This window comes from Ochotona curzoniae, unplaced genomic scaffold (genome assembly GCF_017591425.1).
Source record: "Ochotona curzoniae isolate NIBS_2020 unplaced genomic scaffold, NIBS_Ocur_1.0 contig_64, whole genome shotgun sequence".
Lineage (NCBI taxonomy): Eukaryota > Metazoa > Chordata > Mammalia > Lagomorpha > Ochotonidae > Ochotona > Ochotona curzoniae.
Genome location: NW_024466502.1, coordinates 44,164,431 through 44,184,993, shown reverse-complemented (window position 1 = coordinate 44,184,993; position 20,563 = coordinate 44,164,431). Strand labels below are relative to the sequence as shown.

The 20,563-nt window shown below is 36.2% G+C and overlaps 1 long non-coding RNA gene across 1 annotated transcript in view; it reads right to left on the bottom strand.

The window, feature by feature from the left end:
* Positions 1-20,563, bottom strand: part of LOC121163518 — a 187,735-nt gene that overhangs the window by 28,794 nt on the left and 138,378 nt on the right. The window contains exon 2 of the long non-coding RNA XR_005884904.1: positions 13,730-13,805. This is a non-coding gene — a long non-coding RNA (uncharacterized LOC121163518). The remainder of the gene's footprint in view (positions 1-13,729; positions 13,806-20,563) is intronic.

The following is a 20,563-nucleotide window of genomic DNA, read 5'->3' as shown; positions in this document are numbered from 1 at the left end:
GTGGAGTTGCTGCAGCCCCACAGGGCTTCTGGGAAATGCACTTAGGCATGGGCCTTTCGTTACTGACCCCATGGAGAGTAGGTCAGCTTCCTTTTATCCTTTGATGAGTTGTGGGATTGTCCTTTGCACGTAGGCAGAGGTGTTTTTTATTTCCTGTGCCCAAGATATGGGCATGGGAATAGAGAGGTGAGAGAAATGGGTATATTCCCTTTTCCTTCCAGGGGAAATCCTACAAGGGGCAGAAATGAGACGAGTGGATGGTAGGACGGATCTCTGGGGACCAAGAAGGAGATAGAATATTTGCCAGAGAACCACAAACATAATTCATCCCTGCCATTAAGTTGAGGTCAGAAACAAGAGACAGTGTCTGGAAGACCGAGGGTTAGCCCAATGCAAAAGAGGATGCCAAATGTAAACCCTCATGAGGCTCCAGGATAACTGCTCCGTGTATTAATCATGAAGATCAAATGCATTTTATCATGTTGTGCCTCGTGGATGAGACATCTTAGAGATAATTTCTACTTGCATATTGATCCTCAGGAGAAAATTCCAAATATCAATGGTTTGGCCTATGTGATCTAAAAAAATATTTTTAAGGTGAGAAAGGTAGCTGGAATTACTTCACCTTCTACAAAGGTCACAACCAAAAGTGGTGAGTACAAGGGAAGATATTTCAGCAAAGGTCACAGGGCTACAGTGTGGATTCAGGACTCAAATCAGGTGATTTTTTTTTTTTTCTTCCTTAGAATTTTAAGCTATTTCCTAGCAAATTCATGAAATAATTTCATAAATATTACAGTCAAATATATGGGAGGAAATTAAGGTGTGGAAGTTTTATGATTTATATTTTAGGTGGGCATACATGAGGAAGATTTTAAATTGGGTATCTTACTTCCAATCTATCTTTTAGCCATCCAGCAAGGCTTGAGCTACCTAATGTACTTTAAAACACCCATTTTGTTTTAAATCATAAAGCTGGCTCACACAGGCTAAATAACTAAAGATGAGATGAAAACGGAAGAGCTGTGGTCTTCACAGATGTTGAACTCTTTGCTGAGACAATTGATCTCATTTTATCTACTCTCTCTTGTGTATGGTAATGGTATTTCATTTGCATTTCTAATTAAAATACCAGAATAATGGAACTTTTGCTCTTCAGTGGGCCTGAATAATGTTTGGGAACTTCTTAGTTTTATTCGGTTTTGTCATTGTTACACCATCTTTAATTTTGAGAACAGCTACTTTCCCATTTTCCAGGTAATTTGAAACTGGGAAAGGAGCCCAATACTATGTGCTTTCCTGTATAGCGTGCCACACTAGTTTGGGAAGTTTGTGGATGAAGGCTTTCTGAGGTCCACACATCTGAAGTTGAACATGTTTTTGCTCTATGGCTTCAAGAAGGGCAGTAACTTTAAAGCTCTGCCAAGCCATTGTAGCTTCAGAGCATTTTGTCACAACTATGTACATGTTTGGCAAGACAGTTCAGATCATTCATAAAATTTTAATGCCTTTACCAGCATGAGATGAATTTTTACATCCACATCTTATTTTTTTTAAAAGATTCATTTATTTTGGGCCCAGCACAGTAGCCTAGTGGCTAAGTTCCTTGCCTTGAATGTGCCGGGATCCCATATAGGTACTGGTTCCTATCCTGGTGGCCCTGCTTCCCATCCAGCTCCCTACCTGTGGCCTGGGAAAACAGTATAAAATGGCCCAAAGCCTTGGGACCCTGGACTTGCATAGGAGACCCGGAAGAAGTTCCTGGCTCCTGGCTTCGGTTTGGCTCAGCTCTGGCCATTGTGGCCAGTTGGGGAGTGAATCATAGGATGATGTTCCTCTCTGTCTCTTCTCTGTGTATCTGACTTTGCAATGAAAATAAATCTTAAAAAAAAGTTATTTATTTAGCCATATGGGATTCTGGCGTGTGTAAGGCGAGGAATTTAACTGCTAGGCTACTGCACCAGGCTCAAAATTAGCATTTTGAGATATTATTGTTTAGATATTATTCTTCAGATACATAGTAGCTAAAAGGTCCAGAACTGGCACACTTAAGAAAATATTCTATCATGATTAAAAACCTTAAGAAAAATGCATATAAGAAACATTCCTTAACACAATCAAGGCAATATACAGCAAACCCATAGACAGCATCATATTGCATGAAGGAAACTTCAATGCATTTCCACTAAGGTCCAGAACCAGACAAGCATGCTCACTTTCTTTTTTTTTTAAGAGTTATTTATTTTTATTGGAAAGGCAGATTTACAGAGAGACAAAGGTCCGTCCAGAAGCTCACTCCCCAAATGGCTGCCACAACTGGAGCTGAACCTACCCAAAGCCAGGAGCCAGGAGCTTCTGTGTCTTCCACATGCATGTAGGGTCCCAAGGCTTTGGGCCATCCTCTATGCCTTGCCAGGACATAAGCAGTGAGCTAGACTGGAAGTAAAGCAGTCAGGACACAAACCAGTGCCCATATGGGATCCTGACGCTTACAAGGTGGAGGATTTACCAACTGAGCCATCACGGCAGGCTGCGTTCTCTTTCAACATTGCTAATTAACCACCTCTGGTTGTTTTAGGCAGAGCCACTAGGCAAGAAAAAAGTCAAAGGGATACAAATTGGAAAGCAGGGAGCCAAATCAGCCATATTTGCAGATGTGTAAAGTCAATACACAATTACATGGTTGAAAAAGATTAGTACCCTTCATGATAACTACAAAATGCGTCAATTTTTAAGACTAAATCTAACCAAGAATATGAAAGATCCATATAATGAAAAACCACCGAAATGAGATACCAAAAATGGAATAATTTACTATGTTCACGGATTAGAAGAATCAATATCGAAATGCCCATACTGCACAAAATAATTTATAAATTCAGTGTAATCACAATCAAAATACCAGCAACACTATTCTCAGGCCTAGAAAAAAATACTAAAATTCATAAGGAATTAGAAGAGATCCTGAATAAATAAAGCAATCTTAAAAAATATAAACAAAGTTGGAGTCATCACAATACCAGATTTCAAGACATACTATAGGAGGATAATCAAAACAGCCTGATGCCGGCCCAACAATAGGTAGACTGATAGAACAGGTTAGAACCACCAGAAATTAATCCTTCCATATATAACCAAGTGATATGGACAAATGAGATAATCAGTCTCTTGAAAGAAGATAGGCTCTTCAAAAATGGAGGTCTACCAATGAAACAGTTCAATATACTTAAAGTATGATACCAGTTTTTTTAACCTTTGCGTACACCTCTAATGCCATGATACACTTAAATAGCAGAATGTTAAACTGGTAACTATTACTACAAGACTATAGTGCTGTGATAATATGGGGGAAAATAGCAGAAGAAATTAGGGAGGCAGGGAGAAGAGGCGGGAATAATCTGTACCTGTAAAACTGTACAATGGAAAATAAGAATAAAATCAATTTTAAAAACAAAATAATTCTTAAAGCACACAGATAAAAATGGTGCTGGGACTATTGGATCTCCACAGGCAGGAGTATTCAAAAGGATCACTACTTACACCTTATATAAACATGAACTCAAAATGCATCAATGGTCTAAATCTAAGATCTAATACATTAAAAGTCCTAGATGAAAACTTCAGGGAAACCCTGTAAGATATTAGCATGAGTGACTTTTGAAAAAGATTCTAGAAGCACAGGCAAATAATGCAAAAATAAACTAATGGAAATTACATTAAGCTAAGAAAGTTCTGCCCTTGCAAAGGAAACAATCGAAGTCAAGAGACAACAGAATGGGCGAAAATATTAGCAAACTGTGTAACTGATAAAGGATTAATATACAGAATTTTTAAAAGCTCCAGGAGCTCAACAGGAACAATCAATTGAAGGAATAGGCAAAGGATAAGAATAGGCATTTTTGCAAAGATGAAGTACAAATGTCCAACAGACAGATGAAATATTGTTCAGGATGACTGGTCTTGAGAGAGACGCAAAGGCCACAATGAGGGTTCACCTCACTCCAGTTAGAGCAAGCCAGGAGGGGAGCAGGAAATACCATTTTATGCTTAAAATAGAACGCATGAAATTCATGGAAATTGTTCTCTATAAACACAAAAGAATTTTAAATGCTGTATTACCATTAAGAAAATATTTTGCTATAATTTATGGACTAGATGAAAAAGATGTATCTGAAATGACAGGAGTTTTAGGTAATGTGAGAATAGTCGGGCAAGTCACTCATTGCCTTGTTAAATTCACACCCAGGTATTCCTATCACAGCAGACAGACTGTGGAAAGCTGAGATGAGAATATCTAGTCCTCCAAATTCTGCCAAATCCAGTTTTGCCCATGGACTTCATTGTGTAGAAGGAGAAGCTGACAAAAATAAATCACTTGTAGTTTATATGAGAAGGTTATTCCCAGCTAACAGCACGCAGAATTACATCATTATAAAGTTTATCTCACCACTGTGTTCAGAAACTTCTGTGCTGGTCCTGTCTGGAAGAAATGTTGACAGTAAAGTCTCTGGTAGACACTTAAAAGCACAGAGGCTCACAGACAAACAAAAAACTGATGCCCTAAGGGATATGCCAGTGATTATTTTTCTCTTGATTTCTCTGTAGAATTTGCACAAGCTGATGTATCTAACCTGATATCCTGGCTAGTATATTCTACTTAAAGTGCAGAAAAGCATATCCCAAGCTTAATCTGAGATGAGTTAATTCAACACTATTGGGCCGTGGTGACTCAAGGAAACAGCTCTTGTCATTTTTAGTTATGGTGTTATAATATGCATACTTTTTAGATAGTGTAGCTGAACTACACAGGAAAATACTGGATTTTTATGTAACAATGGAGAAGAGTTGGATACATGAGAAAGTTGCATTTCAAACTCAGTTTAATTTAGGATAAATCATATTAGATTTGACTTAGTGAGTTTTTTTTTAAGATTTATTTTTATTGCAAAGTCAGATATACAGAGAAGAGGAGATACAGAGAGGAAGATCTTCCGTCTGATGATTCACTCCCTAAGCAGTTGCAACAGCTGGTGCTGAGACAATCCAAAGCCAGGAGCCCGATCATATGGTTTTTATTCTTTAATATGTTGATGTGTTGTATCACTTTTGTTGATTTGCATGTGATAAATCATCCCTGCTTGCCAGGGATGAATCCCACCTGGTCTGATGAATGATCTGCCTGAAGTATTGTTGGATTCTGTTGGCCAGTATTTTGTTGAGGACTTTTGCTTCTATGTTTCTCAAGGATTTCGATCTGTAGTTCCCTTTCTCTGTTCTCTACATGGCTTTGGTACTAATGTGATGTTCACTTCATACTGACCTGTTATCAATATGAGCTAGTCAGACAGGTGCTACTCCTGCAGCAATACACACCGGAGCATAATTCAAGCCAGAATAGAGTGTGACTTTCACACAAGGCCTAGTATCTCCTTGCTGTAGGACCTGTTTAATGGCTTTTACTCCTCAGAACATATCCACTAAATTCAATTCCTCACTGTCTACTTGATTTATTTATCAAATCAGACCTGTACTATTACGTCAAACTAGTCCCCCCATCACCTTTCCATTATGCTGCTTCACTTTTCTGCACGTAGCATCTCACTGCTTGATTTTATAACACATGTGCATCTGTTTGTGTATTTGGTGATAGGCTCAGCAGGAAATAAGTGCCATATGAGAATGTGCTGGCACAATGTTTCAGTTGGCTAATCCTCCACCTGCAAATTCCAGAATCCCATGTAGGTGCTAGTGCGTGTCCTGGCTGCTCCAATTCCCATCCAGCTCCCTATTTATGGTCTGGAAAAATAGTGGAGAATGGTCCAAAACCTTGGGACACTGCACCTGCCTGGGAATCTCTGAAGAGGCTCCTGGCTTCCAATTGGCTCAGCTCCACCCATTGAGACATTTGCGGGGGGCTAAACAGCAGGTGGAAGATCTTTGTCTTTCTTTCTCTGTGTAAATCTGCCTTTCCAATAAAAATTTTAAAAAGAAAATGCACTTGTTTGTCTTTTCCATTGCTTAACACTCATAATAGGAATAATCTGTGAAGCTTATTAGAATGGAGTAAGAGTACTTTATTGCACTCTTACTGGGAATGGAAACTGGTGCTATATTATGGAAAACAGAATGGAATCTCTGTAGATTAATTAAACAGATCTACTATATGACCCATGTTTTCCTTTGCTGAAAATATAAAAATAGCATATGAAAGTTATCTGCATTCCATGGATACAGCAACTCAATTATTAGCTAAGGTAAGCAATCAATATATGTGGCCATCAACTAATTTTTGGATTCCACATGATGGAATCTTACCACTTGCAAGGAAACAGTCATTACATTAAGTGAAATAAAAGAAAAAAGACTAAAATTCCCCATGATTTCTGACACTTAATATTTTATATTACTATAGTTTTAATGATCTGTAACTTTTAAAAGTTACCATATAAGACTATTCATTTGATTACTGTTTGTAGTCCTTGCCTATATTACTAATGAACTACATTCCTAATGAACTATGGTCCCTTTACCTTTTACCTATGTAATTATTTAGCAGAGCACTGAGCCTTCAATTGTAATGTAAACTTAAACTATCATTTCAAAAATTTAAAAATAAAGGAAAGGATAGAGGGAATAGGATGGGAAGTATTCTTAGAACTGTATTGCTGAGGGTCAGCATGATGGTTCAATTGGCTAATCCTCTGCATGCAAGTGCTAGAATCTCACATGGGCACAAGGATATGTCCCAGCTGCTCCATTTTCCAACCAGATCCCTGTTTGTGGCCTGGGAAAGCAGTGAAGGATGCTCCAAAACTTGGAATCCTGTACCTGCATGGGAGACTTGGGAGAAGCTCCTGGCTTTGGCCTCAAATGGGCTCCAATCATTGTGACCGTTTGGGGAATGAAGCAGAGAATAGAAGATCTTTATCTCTTTCTCTGTAAATTTGCCTTTCCAATGTAGGAAATATATATTTTTCAATTTTTAAATTATTTTTAACAACTTATTTAATAATTCATTAATAAACATACCTTTTTAAAAAGAGTTGCATGCTTGAACTATATTGAATCTGTTGTTTGTATTAATATTAGTAATATGAGAATAGGAAAGAAATAAATGCTTGTTGGATGGGTAAAGTCTCCACCTTCACATGAGTCAGCTTTGTCTGGTTGGACACTTATGTCACCAACTACTCTGGCTTGTGCAGAATTGTTGCTAAAGGGAGGAGGGAAGGATTTCACATTGTATAGCGAGACCAACTCATTCTAGAATTTATGTGAAATTAAAATTTATGCAAAAACAAAAGAATGAAAACAATTCTCATTATATTATATGTGTGTTGGTAGATCATAAATTATTTAGTAATTTATGTACAACTCAGGAGTAGTTTTCTAAAGTAATTCAGTGAATCTGGTGGCTGAAATTTAATGAATTAAATCATATCTACTATGGAAGAGTTAACTATTCCCCTACATAGAGTCAGCCTTGATCAACAATAAGAAATGTCAAATACATTTTAATTCTTTATGTTGGGTCTCACTTTTCTTCATATTTTCTCCTAGCTTTCCTCTGTCTCTTTCTGTTCTCAGATGTGTAAGCCCACAATAAATATGATTTTACCAAATAATTGATATTTCAAAAATCAGTGTACAGCTTTTCCTTTTATTTAGAAGGTCTAGCAGTTTCACTTATGTAGTGGGAATGTGGGTGAGAATGGCATTTGAAGAACACTTGGCTCCTTTTATGCTTCGTTCTATGCTCTCGGCATCCCTGTCAAGCAATTTAGTTAAGAAAATGAACACTCCTTAGCAGAGGGGCTGGAGGAGGTATGGTGGGAAGAAGAGCAGTACAGAAAAGTGCTAGACAGGAATTAGGCCAAGAATATCCACACTTCCTATATTGAGAGAGTTCTCACGGAAATTATTTTTTCTTTTCTGTCAAGTTGAAAATCATTTGAAAGTCTGCTTTGTGAACATTTAATATTTTATTCTGTTCTATCTCCTGTTATAAAAAGAATGGGCATTTTAAATACTTTTTGGTTTCAGATTTCTGATTTAATTTTTTAGAAAAATAACTGATGCTGCTCACATTAAAATTTTAAATTTCAATGTTTAAAGGATCTTCTTGTTATGTTGTTGGTATTAGCAGATACTGAATCAAAGACGGAAACTATTGATGGTCATGGTGGAAGCAGTAATGAATTCCATGAAGTGTGTCTTATGCTCTAAGCTCTTACTGACCTGGCCGTCCTTAGGCACCTAGTCATAACTATCTTACCTACATATGGCTGCATGGAGGGGTGCAAACCCATCAGACATAAACTAGAGACAGCAATGCTTTCATTGTCATTACCCAATGGTATCATGTAGAGTCATATATATCTTTGATGTAATTTTAAACTTTATGGATGTGTATAATGAAAATGCCTCACAATCTTTTAGGATGCCAGAAAAACACATTTGCCGTATAAGTATTTCAAAGTTTACAGTAAAAGCAAAAGTCTTGTACATTTTCAGATACTGTTTTCTTGTTACAACTAAATCCTATTTTAAACTCAATTGTATTTGCATAGAACCTACTATTTACCTAAAATTATGCTGGAGAGTAGCTGCAACAGGCTAAGTAAGAAAAAAAAATGCCCTTCCCCCAACAGAGCAGAGAGAAACAAATAACCCATGCACAACTGTGCAAGTAGACAGTAAAAGATTAGGTAAGGAAAACAATGATTCTCTAGAAAACAAACAAAAAAGCTTGGAAGGATTTAGCACAGGTAAGATGTAAATGAATACTGTTTTGAAAAAATAACACTGGAACAGAGACTGGGCAGCTGAGCAGAAACTAATCAGAAGCCAGAGGAGTTTCTGGTAGAATGGCACAGGTAGAATCCAGAATGGAAAGCAATTGGAATGGAAAAACTAGAAGATGCTAGAATATCTGGCACTTAACAGACAGTGTCATGAACTGAGGGTGGATTTGGTTGGAGGAAAGATCATAAAATAGGTCCACATACACTAATTAGTTTAGATCTAGTTTAAGTTATTCATAATGTTATGAAATGTATGACAATCTAATCCAAATATCAAAGATCACTCTGGCCACTTTGAGAACGGATTATAAGATTGGTAGGAGGAGGGGTAGAGGGGAGACAAGAAATGGAGGTCCCAATGAAGTTTGAGAACCAGTGATGTCAGGTCAGCCTACAGTGGTGGCAGGGAGAGAAATAAGAGATTTGAGACTTCTACCTTCCTGTCTGTGAGGATTTGTGCTGGAGCCGTTTGCAAAAAGTGGAGATGGGCAGCAAAGAGAATGGCTCTCAGAAATGATCATACGACTATTATTACGTGATCATCATGCAGCACACTTACATAAACTAAGTTGGTATGATCCTTGTTCCTAAACTATCTCATAGCCTACTCCTCCTAAACCGTGAAACTGTAAAACATGCTACCATATTGAACTCTTTAGGCAATTATAAGGTAATGACACTTGAATATCTAAACATAGCTAAACATAGAAAATGTACAGTAAATATATGGCATAAATGATTAAAAATAGTATACCTGTACAGGATACTTATCATGAAAGGGGCTTGTGGGATTGCATATTGTTTTGGGTGTGTAACTTGGGAGAGTGATGAGTAATTGTGAAAATCTAGGATTGTGCACTATTATGGACTTTATAAACTTTGTAAAATTAACACTAAATTTATAAAATGTTTTTGTCAATTATAAACTAGTTTAATGCAGCTTTTCACTTTTAAATTTTTAGTCTTTAGCTTTTTGATTCTTGAAATGATATTTTTCTGAAAACACAAACATGGTATAAATATACATTATGTCTCCTTTGTGCATTTTAAAATCTTTCTACTTATTTTTTCATAACTTTAGAACTCTTGCTGAAATTTAGATGCAAACACAGCTTAAGTCTGTAGAGGGGCAGGGTTACTGATGCCACTGTTGCCCAGCTCTACTATACAAATAGATGTTATCATCTATGACAAGAAGGCTTTCTTCTGGATGTGCCCTGAGGGCCCTAACTTGGGTCCTCCTTGAGGAGGGTTAATTCCTTCAGAAAATATTTCTAAGGTGATTTGCATTATATCTTTGTTATTTGTTAATCATAATTTGCTTGTTAGTTGATAATACACTATACATCCTCCTCTCAATGAAAACCTTTATATTTTAAGCTCATATTTTCAAACATTTTAAGACACTTGGTGAGGTTTAGAAAAACTTCTGCTAAAATCTGTACTGTAAATTTTCTTTTGATTTCTTTTGTTCTTTTCTCTCATTTTTTTCACTCTATCTTTCTGTTCTAGCTTCAGCAACCTATTAGCCAATTCCGTGGGAGTCACAGCTAGGAGTGTTTCAGTGTTTCATTTAGGTGGCCTGCAACATTACGCCAAAACTATAAACCTTTTGAAACACGGCACTGACTTGGCCTTTTTATGGAAGAATGTATTTTAAGGCATCTATTTCCAAACTGGAAAGTTTAGACCATTCTGTCTCTATAATGAAATATTTGATATTGAGTGACACTATAAAGAAAATGTCTATTTGGCTTATGGTTTTGGAAATACAAGGACATGATGCCAGCATAAATTTAGAGCTGGTAAAGACCTCTTGGTATGTGAAAGCATAATGAGGAAAGTATGTATGAGAGAAAGACCAAATTAGAAGCTCCTGTGAGGGCAGGGTAACAGTCCTGCAACCTCCCAGTAGGCCATGCCATTTAAAGTTCCACTTGTGAGCCCAGTGTGATGGCTCAGTGACTAAATCCTCACCTTGCACCAGGATACCGTATGGGTGCTGGCTTGCGTCCTGGCTGCTACACTTATCCAGCTCCCTGATTGTGGCCTGGGGAAGCAGTAAAGGATGGTTCAAAGTCTTGGGAACCTGCACCCTCATGGGAGACCTGGAAGAAACTCCTAGCTTCAGATGGCTCAGCTCTGGCCATTGTGGCCATTCGGGCCATTGTGGCCATCTCTCCTGTCTGTGGATCTGACTTTCCAATAAAAATAAATAAATCTTTTTTAAAAGTCCACTTGTATCTGAACACTGTCACACTGGAGACAATGTGGAGTCAACAGTAGAGAAAACTCTTCAATATACGAGACGTTGGAGGACATACCATGTCTACTCTGTAAAGACTAATCCTAAAGCATTTGAATGACACAGGCATGCAGTAAACTCAGTACCATAGTTGCTAAGGCTTTTCTTTCAACATTGCGAAGAAACTTTTTCATTAGCTATGATTGTCACAGTGATGAGAAGGGCATGTTCTGTGTTTGAAATTTAGGTCATTAGAGATCTCTGTGTCTGATACAAAATCTTTCTCAAATTTTGTTAGTCTCATTGCTTTTAGCAAAATATCCTGTAACAGTTTCTGTGACTTTACTTTTGTTCTTCAAAATCATAATTATTGTAGCATGGGACATAACCGCCTAGTTATAATCACTTGTTTTTCACTTTTTCCATTAAAAACTTTTTAAGACACATTTCCACAGGCTTAGGAATTTCTCCTTTCTCCTCCCCTTCACTGATTTCCCATATATTATTACAATAGCACACTCCTTTTACAACACTCAAAAGTCCATAATTCTGCTACGTAAGAATATCCTGACATTGTAGTTTTAGATATATTACTCAGCCATGAAAAAGAATGAAACTCTACCATTTAACAAAATGGTCCTAACTAGAGACTATTATGTTCATATTCTGGTATAAGGCAATCTTCATGTAAAATAAAAGATTGATTGATCTATCTGACATGTGTTTACATATATTCATCTAGAAGAATTAGATAATGGAGGCTAGCATACCAAGAAGTGAAGATGCATTGCAGTATCCATTTCTACTCCCAAATAAAATATGGACTCCTGGCGAAACAGTTAAATATATCGTGACAATAGGATGCTGGACTTTTAACATTATTTATCTTTAACTTTCATAGTCTCATAGCACTTTCTTTACTTTCATTATAGCTATAACAGCATGTAATTCTTAATATATTTGGCTAGAATATAAAATAGAGTGACAAAACACTATGCCACAAAGCTGGTACACACAGGAATCTCTTTTCTTTTTGGTTTTTTGATTTTTCTTTCAAATTTTAGCTCCCATACATAACAGAGAACATATGGTATTTTCTTCTGTGTTTGATTTATGTCACTGAACAGGATACACTTCATCAAAGAGATATCTGTACCACCATCTTTATAGCCACATTGTCAGTAGCCGCCAAATAGCCGAAAGAGACTCAATTTGAATGCCTCCAGATTAATGGATAAAAAAATGATATGTATAATACACATATGTATAGTATCAGGTATAAAAGAATAAAATTTTATTATTTATATCAAATCACTTTCAATTTAATTCTTGAATAATTATGTGAAAATATAACCTCTTTCTGGTAATACTAATAGTGAATTTTATGCACTTAGAGATCAATATGAAAAAAATTGAGTCAAGTACAAGGAACAGATTTTTAGCTTATCGATTAAGATTCTTGCATCTCATAAAAATACGGGTTTGATTCTTAGGGCAGCACCTGGCTAGTTTACTGCTAATGGAAGTCCTGGGAGGTGGTATGTCATGGTGCAAGTAGTTAAATTCCTGCCACCCCAAAGGAGACTTAGCTTTAATTTCAAGATTCTGGTTGTAGCCAGTAAAGCAGTGGATTGGGGGAATCTATCTCAGTTTGTGTATCTCTTCCTCTGTTTTTGTCCATCTCTATTTCTGCCACACTGCCTTTCAAATGAAAGAGTGAAAACAAAGTATAAAACCAGAAGCAATCAAGAAATGAGGCAAACTGGAGACATATGAGCTCTTGCTGGTATAACATGGCTGACTACAGTCAGCTTCTTTATGATGCAATGCTATCTGAACTAACAAAAGTATAATATGAGCACATAAGCCAGTAACACAATTATTTATTATCAGTATGTGTTATGCACAATTGCACATGCTTTATTATTATAGGACTGACATTATTATAGATCTGCTTTCAAAGTGTTGTTATAGACACATGAGTGAAGCATTGCACTATGATGTTTCATCAGATAACACACCGCTAGGTGAGAAGAATTCTTTGCCTCTTGTATGATACTAGAGAACTAAGTTTGTACCTGCAGTCTGTGGTGATTGATGTTGCTTTGTGGTGGCATGACTGGACTGAACGGTAGCCTTAGGAGGACAGCCCGGGCAGAAGGGTGGTGTGCTCAGCTGTGAGATTTTCCCAAGTACTCTACTCACTTGGTTCCTTCACTAGGGCAAGTCTCTCACAGTCTCTCACTGGTGAGTCCTTTTGGCTTCTCAACACTGAATATTTAAGTTGTGGTATTCACCACACATTTTCTCTTATAGTTTCAATTTTCTTGTTTACTCCCTCCTTATAAATACCATGAGGGAATAGATCATGATCTTTGTATTTTTCCTGCACATAGTTGATTTTCTATAAATTCTTGATGAATGAATCAATTAAAGTAGGATGACAGAGAAGAGGTAAAGGACTTTAAAATTCTTGGTGACATCTTAAAATCCCCTGGTGTTACAATCCTAAGCAGAGAAATGCTTATCCTAACACTTAAACATCCATCTTAACTCATATATCCATGCAACACTTGTTCGGGAAATGGTGTTAGAAATAAGAGGAGCGTAAACCCAATAATTTACAACAATATCCCCTAAGGCCAACAGTTTAGTACAGGTAAGTGAGATCACGACTTACTGCTGTAGAAGATGGGGACATCGTTGGATGCAGGTAGAGAGGACTGGATAAACAACGTGTGTCACGATCACTCCTGCTAAAAAAACACACAAAGAAATACATCTGTTAGAAAGGACATCAAGAGCATCATAAAAATATTCATCTATATTCATCAACTTCCACAAAATCTTTCAAAACTATTGTTACTCACAGGGTCTGAAACCTGTACTCCAGTGCACATCATATACACACTCATGCACACCACTTATTGAAAAGACAGTGAGCAAAATAGAAACATTTAATCGGTCATTTCACATAGGAGCTGCAAATCAAGATGAATAAAGAATATCATTTTTATATCATGATAATTATACTGCCCAGCATTTATGGATTGGAAGAGAGGTGGCCAATGTTGTAGGTAAGTCTTAAACTACTAGGCCACAGCTCTGGACGCCAGCTTTCACATTTCATCAAAGTAATGAAGGACAGGATTTTTAGAATCACAGTAATAGATTCGGAGTCTTACATTTTGACCTGAGACAAATACCTATGCAACATTAAATTGGTAAGAATTTAGCACCCACGTTGCTGAGCATGTGTTTCTGGAGTCTAGACTGCAGTTCTCTAACGTACTTTAGAATCTTTTTCTTATTTGTGCCTCATAATATGACAACAGCTAGGACAAGAGCTTCTATGGTATCTAAGTTCAATTAGTGACTTCTAGCCTCTATTGGAAGATACAGTTATTAAATACATAGTAACATGATGACTTTGTTTCCAATATGCTTTCCAAAATGTTTACCAGTGTTCGTTTATTGTTCCCTCTTTTCTTAGGGTTGCAACACAGTTCTGATTTTTGGCTAATCTCTGCATTTGTATGCTCCTTGTTCTAATCCTCTTTGGATGCAAAAGTAGCCATTGAGAGAAGGGCACTGGAAGTCCTTCATTCTGGCCGGAAAAGTAAGTGCTTTATTGGGTTCTGTTAGAAACTAATATGCACATGGACACATACATATGCAATGTGATTTCCTTGTAAGGCACTGGTGATAGCTGCTATTTACACCTGTTAGGTACCATGGTAATGTTTTCACATTTGTCCTCCTGACTTTACAGAACATTTGTGTATAACTGCCTTTTGTGAAGAGCTACATCAAGTTTGCATTAGATTGAAAAAAAGAGTTTCCCAAGCCTGTGTTGAGCACTTTCACTGGTTTTACTTGATCATGTACCCATCAGCACGGAAGCTCAAGTCCTAAATATAGAAGGAATTAAGATTCTGTCCAATATGGTTAATGACTTTGCTCTGTATTTAACAAAGGTAAATTAGCTCCCAATTAAGATCAAATTATATAAAAGGGAACAGAAAGTTGATTGTAATTTGTGTATCCTGACTTGAAAGACAAATGAATAAAGATATTTATTAATGCTATGGATAAATAATATTCATAGCTATATTTTAAAGAAAATAATTTCAAAAAGGAGTGGGAAAGGTATATGGCTATAGTTAGTAGTTGCAGTAACTGTAAAACATTTATATACTATTGAAATCAAGAGTCTTGGGGCTAGTACCAGCAGCAGCCCATAAGAAATCTGCACCCAGTTGGAGCATTGGGTCCCACTGTATTTCTAAGCTCACAGTGCAAGATGCCTTAGGCACAAATGCCATAATGCCCCTGCATGCCTTATGACAGCTGGGGGTAGTATCATCCATGCCCTGCACAACCAGGAGTTTGAGAGGAATGTAGCTTTCCTGGGTGTGGATCTTCAGTCTCCCAGAATTCAGTGTCACATTGGGGATTGTGATTACCAGTTTTTTTGTTTGTTTGTTTGTTTTGTTTGTTTGTTTCTGAGGGAGATAAAGGGCACTATACCCTTGTTCCACTGGAATCCTGAGTGGTGCCTAAACACACACACACACATACACAAGGGGGTAGGAGAGAGAAAAATGGAACAGAGGGAGGAGAGGAAGGAGAGAAACAGAGAAGGAGGGAGAAAGGGAGGGAGAGAGGGAAAATAGAAAGGACAGAAAGAATTTCCCAGTTCTAATTCCAAATTTTACAATTTGAATAAAAATGGTTTTAACTGAAAAGCAACATATTGAGTGCTACAGGCTGGACACAAAAAGTTAAATACCATTTGCTGTCCTATATATGTGGTAATTAACATCAAGGCAAACAACCATAAAACCTCAAAAATACCAAAACAAAAATAGAAATAGATTCCTGCATTTAACAGTATTGCTATAAATCTAGTTTTGCCTATTTTGTGTTAAATCTTTGTCAGACCAATGGGTAAGAAGATGTAGCATTGTCCCATCAATTGTATCATTGATGATATAGGCATCACATTTAGTAAAATGATCTAGACCCAGAAAGACATATACTGTGTTATTTCAGATATATGTAGACTCTAAATAGGCCAAGCTCTCCGAGGCAGTGACACAATGTTGGGTGCCAAGGAGGGTAAAAAGAAAGGAGAAGGTAGTTGAAGGGCACAGTGTTTCCAATAAGCAAGATATATAACTTCTACATAACTATTATACAATGTTATGAATTCTTAAAATATATACATAACATAGGAAATACATATGTATACACACAGACATACACACACTCACACACATTAACAAAGGGGAGGAATTTGGGAGCAGTTATATTTATGTTTATAGCCTTGAACGTGGTAATGGTTCTTTAAGTGCAAAACTCGCTGAGGTAATTTATTACATTTTGTATAGCTTTTTATATGTCACTCACATCTTTATAAAGTTTTTTTAAAAATAAAAGTTTGCTAAGAAAAAAATCCAGAATGTGCATTTATAGAATTAGAAAATCAAATTATTAACTTAATAAATGCATTTTTTACAGATTATCGTCCTTAATGATAAGGACTCTCAAACTATGAAGAGAAGGGAATTTCATCATTCTCAGAGGCACAATCTACAAAAAACTGCTAACATATTCTTTCATGAAATATTGAAAATTTTCATCCACTATCCATGCCAATGATACTTATTTCCTCTGATTCATTTTAATACTACACTCAAGTTTTTAGCTAGGAAATGTAAAGAAGCAGAAGGGAAATCACTTGATCAGGTGGGAAAAGATGCAAAATGTTCTGCTTGCATATGGCATGATCATGCACACAGAATACCCTACGAAACCAAAGAATAAAATACGACAGATAAGAAACAAGGTTAGCAAGCATACATAATGCAGAATAAATACAGACATATCAACTGATTTTAGGTCATAGCAATGGACAATACCAAAATAGAGGCAAAACATTTCCACATACAACAGCATCATGGGTAACAAAATAAGTTTAATCCACAAAACATCATTGGTTTAAAAATATATATATCTACATTACTGTAAAGATATCTTGGTTCATGCATTGGTTCATTGGGATCTTTGTTAAAATTCCAATATTGTCCTAACAACTACAGATTCAATGCAAAGCCTATGGAAACTGTAATAGCCTCTTTGCTGAAGTTTACAAGCTAGTGCTAGAAATTATATGAAAATGTCAGGGATCCAGGTAGGTCCTGAAATAAATTAACCCTGAAAAAGAGGTGATCTAACTTGCAGGCCTAGAGCTTCCTGACCCCTAAACTTGCTGTAGAGCCACAATAAACAGGAGAGTGTGGAATACTATAGCTACATGAATCTATGAAGTGTAAGTGAGCATTCACAGATAAATTGTTTATGGCCAATTTGTCTAAGCAAGATTACCAAGGCCATTCAATGTACAAAGAACAGCCTCTTTACAACCACATCCCCATGGAAACAAAGGACTTGTGACACATTACACTCAAAACATTCATTTAAGTTAAGACCTAAAAGTACATACTCATAGAAGAGTAAATCATCTTGTGTCAGATTAGACAACTGTTTTTTAATTTTAATGTTAACTAGTTTTTACCAGAAATGATGTAATTTTTACATACAATTCAAAGAACATTATGATATCCGCTTATATCCTCCTTGACCCTCCCTCGTTTTCTCCCCTTGTTTCTGAGATGACCTGTAAGCTTGCATGACAGTAAAAAGGATTAATACTTCCTCAAATAATAGTTGGATAAGTAAAAAGAAAAAAATATGTAATTAGCTTAGTAGGAATACAGACAAGCATAAACATTTATTTCTTAGATATGTTCTTAATTTACAATTGGACACAAAAGAAAAAAAATAGTATTACACAACACAAATTTTATACTTCAGTCATGTTATTGTAAAAATAGAAAGACAACTCAAAATGTGAAGACACGTTTTTCAAATAATTTCTATGAGAAGAACTTATACTAGAATATGTGAAAGGATCACAACAAAACAAGACAAACCAAAAAAAATCACAAAAAACAGAATTTAAAAGTAAGCAGAAGGATTCTGTATTTCTTCAAAAAGAGATTTTCAAAAGAGCAAAAGCACATGAAAAGTTCTAAATCTCATTAATCATGAAGGAAGTATATTTCAAATGAGGTATCATGTTACACCCACAAAGACAATTATAATTAAAATAAACTCAAGGGAATCTCAAAATACACAGCAAACAAAGCAAAAAGTATTGGTAAGGAGATACTGCTAGGAATATAAAATGATGTCGCTGCATTGAAAAACTGTTTGACATTCCTCACACTCAAATATATAATTACCATATGACTCATAATTTCACTTTTAGGCATAGACCCAAGCGAACTGAAAATATATGCCCACAAAAAACTTGGTATGAATGTTCATGGAAGCATTATTTGTAATAGCCTTAAAGTGTAAATAACTAAATGTCCATGGGTTGATAAATGGATAAAGCAAATGTATAAATCCAGAAAGGGAAAAAATTTAGCTGTCATTAGATATTAATGCTGAAGTGATACACTAAGACAAGCAACCCAGTAACAAAGGACCATAAATGAATTATTTCAATCTATATGAAATGAACAAGATAGGCATATATATGGAGACAAAATGATCTGGTATTTGTCTGGAGTTGAAAGCATTATGGGGAAATGAGTAGTGCATACTAATTGGCATGGGTTTGATCTCTGGATTGATGAACATGTCCTAAAGTGGATTGTAGTGATGGTTAGATAACTCTTTAATTATACTGAAACTCATTAAATTGTCCCTCCAAAAGAAAGAACTTCATGGTACTTGAAGCATATCTTAACAAAACTTTGTTTTTAAAATAAATGACAAGAGGGCTGATGCGGTAGCCTAGAGGCTGAAGTCGTTGCCTCGCTTGTGCTGGGTTCCCATATGGACACAGGTTCTAATCCCAGTGGCCCCGCTTCCCATCCATCTCCCTGCCAGTGGCCTGGGAAAGCAGTCAAGGATGGTCTAATGTCTTGGGACCCTGCACCCACGTGGGAGAAGCAGAGCAGGTTCGAGGCTCCAGGCTCCTGTCTCCTGGCTTTGGATTGGCTCAACTCTGGCCACTGCGGCTGCTTAGGGAGTGAATCAGTGGATAGAAGATCTTCCTCTCTGTCTCTCCTTCTCTCTGTATATTTAACTTTCCAATAAAAATAAAATAAATGTTTAAAACAATAAGTGACAAGAAATTCATTAAGAATAAACCCAAGATCTGAATAAATATCCCACCAAAAAAAAAAAGAAGAAAAATACTGAAAGCAAATACCTAAAAATCTTGCCTATCACTTGTCTTTGGGAAATGGAAAGTAAAGCAACAGGTATTTTTTTGTCTATAAAAATGATCTGTAACACCTATGGCTAATCGTAATACAGAGAAACTGGAGCAGTTGCCAATGTACAAAACAAAATAGAAATCAACCCCCTATCATTATAAAAATTATAGGGAGGTGGTAAAAAGGAAGCATAGTCATAAAATAGTCTTAAAATTACTAACAATTGGCAGTAGTACCATGTCATTTCTTATCAGTAATTACTTTGATAAGCATTGCAATTTCTAAAGGACATTTTTGAATTGATAAAGTAAGATCCAATATGTGCAGCTTTTGAAGAGACTCACTTTAAGCACAAATACACGATGAAATAAAGATATGGTAAGATATTCCATGCAAATGTCAATTAAAAAGTATGAGCTGGTTACACTTGTATCAGGCAAAAATGACTTTAACTCAAATATTGCAAAACAGAGAAAGAAGGTGAATAAATTATGATGAGAAATTCAAGTAAAACAGATAATAGAACAATTACAAAAGTATACTCTGGATAAAGAAAATGTGATATATATATATTCAATGGAAGAGAGAGGGAGAGACCTATCTGTTGACTCCCCAAAGTTTGTGAAGACTGATACTGGTCGGGGTCAAACCAAGAGTTGGGAAAGCAATCCAAGTCTCCCATGTAGATGACTTCTCATTTTCTTCTATAAAGTAGGAAGCTTTCATTACCAACCTACTATAAATATTTTTTTGGATACCTTTTTTGCTTATGACACTGCTTAGAGCTGGTTAAACGGGTGTGATCTCTTTTATCACCAAATGTTGAATTTTACTACATAGCCCCTTCAGGTTTTGCACAAATAATTACAACATTTAGAGCTCACACATGATATTTTTTTCAAGAAGAAAATATCTTCAGAAATTATTGAACTGAATCTCATTAAGATATGCTAATTTATTCCTATGTATGCCATCTTGAGGTTTGATTTTTAAACTCCAAGCTCCAGTTCTGACAGTCTCTCAAAAGACAAGGCAATCTGGAATTACAGCCAATCCTTTGTTCATATTCTGTAGCTTAGAAAATCATTCTTCTCTTGTCCACTTCAAGAAGAATAGAACATAATTTCCATTTGCAAGCTTGGAGGACAATCATTTGGCATTCATGAAGCGAACTTTTCTCATAGGCATAATATTGAAATACAATTTGCCTTTATATA